The sequence below is a fragment of the Bubalus bubalis genome, chromosome 2, assembly GCF_019923935.1.
Source record: "Bubalus bubalis isolate 160015118507 breed Murrah chromosome 2, NDDB_SH_1, whole genome shotgun sequence".
Lineage (NCBI taxonomy): Eukaryota > Metazoa > Chordata > Mammalia > Artiodactyla > Bovidae > Bubalus > Bubalus bubalis.
Window position 1 is genome coordinate 8,186,958 of NC_059158.1, and position 7,090 is coordinate 8,194,047.

The following is a 7,090-nucleotide window of genomic DNA, read 5'->3' on the forward strand; positions in this document are numbered from 1 at the left end:
CGTGATAACTTTACTGACCCCCTAGGGTTGTTAATGAGGATTCTATAAATCAGTATTTGTAAACTACCAATTTTATTAAATATATTTATTAAATATAATATTAAATAATAAATATAATATATATTAAATAATAATATAACTAAATCCTTTAAAAGAACTCTTTAAAAGATTTTGCATGGCAGTTTTGACCTACTGCCTTGGTCAGTTAGGTCAGGGGGTCGCAGAGATGGACTTGACTGAAGCAACACAGCATATATAGGAAACTAACATGTTGCATTTAGTTGTTGCTGCTTAGTTTCTTGTTAAGTCATGTCCAGCTCTTTTGTGACCCCAGGTACTGTAGCCCTCCATGCTCCTCTGTCCATGGAATTTTCCAGGCAAGAACACCGGAGTGGGTGGCCATTTCCTTCTCCAGGGAATCTCCTCCTCAGGGATCAAAACCATGTCTCCTGTGTCTCCTGCATTGGCAGGCGGATTCTTCACCACTGCACCGCCTGGGAAGCCCCTGCATCCAGCTTCATTATTGTCCAAACCCTTTGCCCAACAGCTGACTGAGGAGCTGTAGCAAATCATTGACGATTTAAGGTGACTGCACGTTGAAGTGCTCACCTAGGTCTCTGATGTGCACTCATTTCCTCCTGTAATTAACCCAGCATCACCATCTGTTAATAAATCTAGGGGGTTGATCAAGTAAAACCTGAGGAAATTAGATCCTATGGGAAAAATGTCACATCAAAGTTTCAGACGCATTAAAAAAAGTCTGTTCTGATTCAGCTGACTTTTTAAGTACGACAAATCATCCTTGATGAGTAGAGATTGCCAAGCACCTGGATGGATCGCCTGTGTGTTGCCTCATTTTAATTGCTGGTTGTGTGGTTTCATTTTAGCCTGAGGTCTTAATTCCCACTAACGATTTCCGTAGCGTGCACACTGAGACATAGTGTACCTGCGGGAGATGGATTTCACCACACCCAAGTGTTAGTCACTGAGTTGTGTCTGACTCTATACGACCCTATGGACTGCAGCCACCAGACTCCTTTGTCCATGGGATTCTCTAGGCAAGAATACTGGAGTGGGTTGCCATGCCCTCCTCCAAGGGGATCTTCCTGACCCAGGGATCGAACCAGAGTCTCCTGCATTGCAGGCAGATTCTTTACTGCTGAGTCACCAGGGAAGACCCTGAAGCCATTACTTCCCCCCAATAATAATAATAATAATAATAAAGTATAGTTTCTTTTGGCTTCTGAAGAAGTTGTTGATTCCCTATAAGAAGGAAAGTCTACAATGATTAAATCAATGCTTCATTAATATTAATATTTCAATAGATGAAACAAGACAGCAGCAATTAATTTTTTCTAGTTCTTGATTTACTCATTCCATTAACTCAGATGAGTGCTTGGAATCACCGAACGTCTCCCAATCTTTTGAGCAATTTCCCAGAAAAAGATGATAACGATAATAATGACAACATTTATATCATGCTTGCCAGGGGCCAGCTATTTGTCTAAGCACCTATACACATATATTTTCTCTCTTAATCCTCCTAAATCACCATAAGAAGTTGGCACATCTATCTCCTTTCAGATGAGTAAACTGAGGCACGGAGAAGTTAAGTAACTCACTCAAGGTCACATACAGCTAATAAGCGGCAAAACCCCAGAACTCAGGAGAGGAGATATTGGGAACCCATCAGCCTCCATTTTTTTTTTTTTATCATTTTTCATTATTCTTTTAAAATAGACCACAGAAACGTCTCGTTTATACAAAAAGGCTCAGCAGTGTCCTCAAGTTCTTGCCGGTGAACTTGCCAGGACATAAAGCAGAGCAGAAAGGGACAGGGTGCATCTTCGGTCAGGGCTGGGGGAGGAGCAGGCACATAGAAAAGAATCACCTACCATGGGGCACAGGCTTCCCAGGAGGCTAGTGGTAAAGAACCCCCCTGCCAATGTAGGAGACGCAAGAGACGCAGGTTCAGTCCCTGGGTCGAGAAGATCCCCTGGAGTAGGAAAAGGCTACCCACTTCAGGATTCCTACCTGGGAAATCCCATGGACAGTGGAGCCTGGCAGGCTACAGTCCATGGGGACATGAAGGAGTCGGACATGGCTTAGCAACTAAACAACAAAACCAAAGCGTATACGTTGTATTTGAAAGTCAAAGGGCATTTTGAATTGTTTCATGAAAATGTTTATATTCTTGATTTCATAATTTGCCTCTAAGAATTACTCCTAGGTAAACTATCAGAGGAAATACAATTTTCGTTGCACTGATATTTATAACCAAAAAATAAAGAAATAGCTTAAATTCTTGGAGTAATAGTTGAGCTAAATAAGCTGTGACATATTCACGTGATGGAACAATCACAGTTTATGGGTATCGTGCCTCCATCGTCCCCTTATCCCCTTTGTACCTTCACCATCCCCATTTCTGCTTGAGAAACTATATTTATGTAATGCAACAATATATCAGGATTTGGATGTCAAAAACAAACGTACATATATTATATTTATAAGCTTTCTGTATGTATATAAATAAATATGCATTATATGTTATATGATGATATTGAATGTTTATAAATACTATGCATATATGTATATGCTGCTAAGTCGCTTCAGTCGTGTCCGACTCTGTGCGACCCCATAGACAGCAGCCCACTAGGCTCCCCCGTCCCTGGGATTCTCCAGGCAAGAACACTGGAGTGGGTTGCCATTTCCTTCTCCAGTGCATGAAAGTGAAAAGTCAAAGTGAAGTCGCTCAGTCGTGTCCGACTCTTAGTGACCCCATGGACTGCAGCCTACCAGGCTCCTCAGTCCATGGGATTTTCCAGGCAAGAGTACTGGAGTGGGGTGCCATTGCCTTCTCCGATATATGTATATAACATGAAGAAAATGTGTACATGTGCTCAGTCGCTCAGTCATGTCCAAAAGTTTGCAACCCCGTGGACTGTAGCCCAGCAGACTCCTCTGTCCATGGGATTTCCCAGGAAAGAATACTGAAGTGGGTTGCCATTTCTTATGCCAGGGATGAAGAAAATACAATACTCTTATTTTTACCACCCAGGTGAAGCTATAAAACATCACCAATAGCATTGAACCCCACTAGGTAGCTCTCCCGACTATGACCACAGACGAACACTGTCAGACCGTTGTGTCTGTCTTTCCTGCTCATGTCTTTATTCTTTTACTTGTATTTCCCTCTACACAATAGTGTTTAATTTTCCATTTTAAGTTTAAATATCCTGGCTGCTGCTGCTGCTGCTAAGTCGCTTCAGTCGTGTCTGACTCTGTGCAACCCCATAGATGGCAGCCCACCAGGCTCCCCTGTCCCTTGGATTCTCCAGGCAAGAACAATAGAGTGGGCTGCCATTTCCTTCTCCAATGCATGAAAGTGAAAAGTGACAGTGAAGTCTCTCAGTCGTGTCTAACTCTTTAATGACCCCATGGACTGCAGCCTACCAGGCTCCTCTGTCCATGGGATTTTCCAGGCAAGAGTACTGGAGTGGGGTGCCCGTTGACTATATTCTTTGATTAAAGTCCTTTGATTTTCCCTTCTGTATTCACCTCTCTTCCAGTTTCTCTTTCGTTTTTTCCTACCCCTGTTTCATCATTCACATCAGCCTCCAGAATTACAGAGGCAGGATGGTGGTGGGGCTGGCAGGTAGGGGGTGCAGGGGCAGGCAGGAGAGGGGGGCATCAGGTTTAAGTTTTGAGCATTAAAGCTCCAAATCTCAGTGCAGCAACCAGAAAGCAAGCAGGAAGGCTATCACTTACTCTACAACATTAAAACAGCATGATATTCTCATGAATTGATCTCTTATTTATTTATTTTTTGAATAGTTATGCATTTATTTTCATGTATAACTAGCACATCAACATGTGACTGTATGGATATATTGCTTAGTTAGCATAAGACTAGATTGGTAAGTGAGTAAAAAGAAAAAATATGTTGAGTTAAAGAAAATATTAAGGAAGTTAGAGAACAGGAGGTCCTCATATGATAAAAATTGTGGAGGTTATGGGAATGCCTGGATTTGGGGACTCGCTGCTCTAAGCTTCAGGCAAGATGCTCTGCTCTGGTCTGAAGCCCTTAGAGGGCCTTACACAGAAACCTTCCAGGCCTGTGGAGCTCTGAGAATCCTCCTAAGAGCACGTGGTACATTGAGACGACCCCAGGGAGGAAAGCACCTTTTGCTTCATGTGTTCATGCCCTACAAAATGTCTTAGAAGTTACAAAGCAACAAGTGATTTTTTCTTAAAAGGGAAAAGAATCTTAGAGGTGTGGCCTTGAGTGGGCAGTGGTCACAGGGCAGCCTGGGCTGAAGGGCCCAAGCAGGGGTTGGGGGACACCGTTGTTACTGTTCTGGAGGAGTGTGTGTGTGTGAGCACAGCCCCCATCAAGGCTGCAGGAGGAACACCCAAGGGCCCCTGTGCTCCGCTCCCTGGCAAACAACAGGCACTTAATCAGTGTCTGCGGAATCACTGTAGCACAGGAAGGAGACGCTGGAAGGCAGGTGGAGGAGCTGCCGACATCGTCCTTGGGTGTCAGCGTGTCACCCTTTGCTCCTGCCGCTGCTGTGCAGGTTCATGCCTGGGCCTGAGCCCCATGTCAACACGGCCCCAAGGTGGGAAGTCCCTGCCACCAGGAGGGTCGCTATCTTGTACATTTATGAACAATGGAAGGTATTTCCCCACCTTCCCCCAAAATCCAAAGTATGTTTCTCATCATTTAACCTTCAAAGGTTAAAAATAGTGCTTTTTAAAGGACTCTGCAGTTGTACTCGAATAGCTCAGCACCCTCAGAGCTCATAGATCATCGCTATGGACACAGGGTGCCTGCTGGAGACTCACCCAACTGACCCCTGGAAATGGAGGTCAAGGCCAGTGCTCAAGGGGGGCCAGAGTGGTGGAGTTGGGACCCCTGGGCATGACGTTCACAGTACAAAAGCCTTCAGGTGCCCAGAGGAGAGAAGGAACCGCTGAGAGCCTGAAGGGTGTCCTGAGCTGGGAGGAGGCCGGGGCTCAGCAGCCGAAGTGATGGGCAGAGCTGCAAGCTGCTGGTCCCTGTGTGTGGCTTGGAAGGAAAGCATGCCAGAACAGGTTGGGAAGGGACACAAGTTAGGGAAGGGGTCCTGACAAGCAGGGCTAGTGTGTAGCCGCAGCCCCCAGCCCAGCGGCGCCCTCAGCAGCACCCCGCAGCACTCCGCTTCACGTGGCACAGCTTGCAGAAGAGACGGTTGTTCAGCGGGTAGCAGCCCTGGTCCGTGGGCTCCACAGACAGGAGGACCCTGCAGTCCTGACACGGGTAGCAATTCTCATGGAAGTTTCTTCCCATGTACTCGATTTTGAAGGCATCCTTCCCGTCTCGGGCGATGATGGGATACTCACAGATGCTGCACACCGGGGCGAACTTCCTATAGAAGTCGTCCAGGCAGTACACCTCATTCTGACTGTCCAGGGCAAAGCTCTCGTCCCCGATGCACCAGGCACAGGTCACACACAGGAGGGGTGGAAGGCCTGGCCTAGGGCCCGGATGATGTGTTCCTGGACAACCTCGCCACACTTGCCACACTTCTCCAGGGTGTCCTGGTAGCAGGGTTCACAGAGGGATTGCCCATCCTTCTGGTAGAAGCTCTGCCCGGCCAGCCGGCGGCAGCAGACACTGCACGTGAAGCACTGGGCGGGTACTGCCTCTCCATGGCCTCTACGCCCAGCTCTTGGGGGACACAGTCTTGTGGCAGAAGGCACAGATGTCTGTGGAGGCCTCTCTCTCAGGGAAGCTGACAGGCTCTTTGGGGTGGTGGGCAGCAGCTCCTCCTCTGCGGGCTTGAGATGACTGGGCCGAGGCTGCAGTGGAGGCCCTCCACCAGGGCCTGTGGCGGGGGTGGGGGTGGGGGAGGGGCAGGTGCAACTGCTCCAAGTCTGAAATGAGTGATGCCCCCATCGTGGAGGGGGGCTCTTCGTCAGGAGGGGGCAGGTCCACTGGAGGAGGTGGAGGCGGAGGTGGGAGGAGGTCCAGGTCTGGAAGTGCATCATCAACGTCCAGGGGCAAGAAGGAAGTGAACACCCTCCAGTGGAGAGCTGAGGTGGAACAGCTGGCCCTGGGACTGCAGCCCTGCCAGGGGGCATCCAGGAACGGAGCTTTCCCACCGAGCCAGCCCCGGGTGCCTTTGTGGGGGCAGGAGATTCCCAGGGGTGGCCAGGCTGGGCCTCATAAGCTGCTCACCTCACCTCCTCAACCACAGCCTCATCTCGACGTGGGGGCACTAGGTTGATAAAGATAGACGAGGTGACCCTCTTCTCAGGCTTGGAGGCCATTGTTTCAGCTTCTTCTGGTAGGGCTGGGATCTGGATTTTCCTAGGAAGGCTGAGGTCCCCGACATTCAGGCCAGCTCCACTGAGCCGCCCGCACCCCGGGTGGCTCTGGTTGGTCACCTGATCTCTTATTTAGCTGAAGGGTTTGGTAGAAATTCTCCTCTCTGCTCATCAATCCCTCTGCCTCTTGCCTTTTCTCTACATGTTCCACTGGACATTTTGCAAACAAATCTCGGGCGTGGAGTCTATTCTACTTAACAATAAGTCCCTCTTGCGATTTGAGTCACAAAACCACAGTCAGAGTGCGGAGAGAGCTGTAAACCCTGCTTTCCCAGATGGAGAGCAGCCCAAGCAGGGATTTGGTCAAGGGCGTTGGGAATACATTAGGCGAAGTCTGTGATGAGAACAAAAGAGGCAGATGACTAGTCCCACTCCATCTCAGTGGGCAGGAGTGCAGCCTTCCAGATTTGTCATTGCCTTGGGGTCTGGCAGGGTCATTAGCATATTTCCAATAAGGAGGAGAAAGAAACAGAACAGAGCGTCTATCAGAGGGTGCGCCTGCCTGCCTTTCTCTCGTGCAAACAGCTGGAAACTATGACTTTGCTCCCTCCCGGACGGAGGGGGGGAGAAATCGGGAACTGAGATGTTTGAAAGAATGGGGGTTCTGAGATGATGAAAGAATGGGGCTAGATGAGGAGGTTAAAATGCTGTTCCTGGATTGAGAAAGGGAAGATCTATTTTTCATAAGACCAACTGCAAAACGTACAATCATCCAGGTAGG

At 48.2% G+C, this 7,090-nt stretch overlaps 1 pseudogene; it reads right to left on the reverse strand.

Moving 5' to 3' along the window:
* Window positions 1–5,014: 5,014 nt before the first annotated feature.
* Window positions 5,015–6,700, reverse strand: LOC112578181 (annotated as a pseudogene).
* Between the last annotated feature and the right edge of the window lie 390 nt (window positions 6,701–7,090).